A 2,112-nucleotide genomic window follows, 5' to 3' on the forward strand; every position below is an offset into this window, starting at 1 on the left:
CACGCAAATGCTGCCAATGTCCTTCAGGCACTGCTCCATGCTCATGGCTGCAGCTCTGTCCTTTCCCCCTGTGACATATCCCCCTTGTCGTGATGAAAGCATGAGGACAAGCAGCAAATCCACCCTTGCAACCCCTCCTGTGTCTCCCACCCTGCTTTCTCTCCTTGCTGTCACCGAGGCTTTTTGGAGCCACTGCAAGGCTGTGGCCAAGAGCTGTTGCCCTGTGCCCTGGGGAGGGCCCCTTCCTCCCTGCTCCACCACCGCTGGCAGAGCTGCTCCGAGCAGGGCGGCTGGGCCAGGCGCAGAGCAGCAGAGCCTGCACACAGTTGCACGGAGACCACAAACTCCCGGTTCCCAGGCTAGGGTGCTGCCTGCTCTCTGCAGAGCTGCACCACGGCTCAGCTTTTTTTCTTTTTTATTCCCAGTCTAAAAGCAACCCCCCCCCTCCATGCTGCACCAGCACCTTTGTTTTTGGCTGAATAAGGTTTAAACCTCGCCTTATCTCTGGCTACTTGCAGCTGGGACTTTCCTCCTTATAGACTAAGAGTGAGCAGAGGCTGCTGCCAGCCAGGTTGTGTGGCTGGCAAAGGAGCTAGCACCCAAGCCGAGAAGGGAAGTGGTCAGCTTGTGGGCAGATGAGACAAGCAGCAAAGGAAGAACAAACGGAAGTGCCACTCCACCTGTGCCCTGAAGCCCGGGGAGCAATAATTTGGGGGCTGCTGGGCTCCGACCTTCGGCAGGAGGCGAGTCTCTGGTGAGCACATAGCAAAGTGGTGCTGGCAGCTGTTTTCAAGCAGGAACAGGGTGAGGGAGCGCTGCTCTCCCTGCCCGGAACCGCGGGTTGCTCTCAACCTGAGGGCAAGCACATCTGCTGCCAGAGCCACGAGCCCTGGGGGTGCTCCTAATGGGCACTGCGGTCACTGAGAGCAGGCAAGGGCTTCAAGCACCTATTGCAAAGGTGCAGAAAAGGTCCCACAGACCCTTGCTGGCTGCATCAGGTGGTGGCCAAGCTGTAGCCTGTTTCTTTGCGTGCAATGTCAGAGACCTGATGCCAGCACAGGTCCCCCTCTTTGCACACCTGCAGTAACACTGTCCCACAAGCTGCTTCCGAGAGGCAGCCCCAGGCAGGAAGACAAAGTGCTGCTACAGGCAGCAGCGAAGCTGCAAACAGCCGCATGGAGGGAGCCTAAGCTCTGCTCCCCCTAGGCTGGGGGGTACTAACCCCTGCCTCTCCCTGGGGAGGGAGGGAGGGAAGCAGGCAGCACCCAGCTCACAGGCTGGACATGACTTTGCTCTCAAACAGGAATTGAGAGCGGCTGGGGGACTTCCACCAAGACCTCTCCCTACTCATGGGAGTGGGGAAATCATCGTGGCAAGCCCCGGGTGACTGAGGGATGAATTGCATGATTGCAGGGGCAGCGTTTCCATGTTGCAGGATGGAAACGGGTCCTCCACAGTCAGGGAAGGTGAGGGGACAATACATTTCTTGGGTCAAAAGGCAGAGGGACAGGATCAGGAAAGAACTCTTTATTTCCCATAAATACAGCAGGTTCTTCGCGCCGGGCGTTTCATTTTAAATCTTTTTTGTTTGTTTTCTTCCATTTACAGAATTTTGCACTGAAAATATATACAAGTCTGTTCAAGAACCAAACAAGATCTGCAAGGAAAAAACCCATACAAAACCCTGAAAAGAGACCAGGAAGGGAAGTAAGACACAGCAAAACCCCAGCATAAAGACCTTGCTTCCCCCTCTCCTCTACCACTCGCCCTGCCCAGCTCCAAGAGACCTTGCCTTTGCTGCCCCCAAGCCAAGAGTGCAAGGCACCCTGATCACTACCATCTTGCACAGGCCTCCTTCTACCTCTGGCAAGCTGACGCACCGTGCAGCTTGGCCCTGCTGTTACAATCAGGCCCTCTTAAAAACAGCTTAGGGATGAGCAGCTGTTCCTGTGTCTCAAGTCCCATAGGGATGGGGATTGCTTGGGATGTGCCACCCCCGGTCTCCTCCATGCCTGCAGATCCCCACTTGTGTCACAGTGATCAGGCAGCTAGGGTGAGCCCCCTCCCCTCTGCAGGGAGCCAGGCCTGCCCCGGCTGCGGGCAAAGGTGCAC

The sequence above is a fragment of the Buceros rhinoceros genome, unplaced genomic scaffold (assembly GCF_000710305.1).
Source record: "Buceros rhinoceros silvestris isolate BGI_N320 unplaced genomic scaffold, ASM71030v1 scaffold13488, whole genome shotgun sequence".
NCBI lineage: Eukaryota > Metazoa > Chordata > Aves > Bucerotiformes > Bucerotidae > Buceros > Buceros rhinoceros.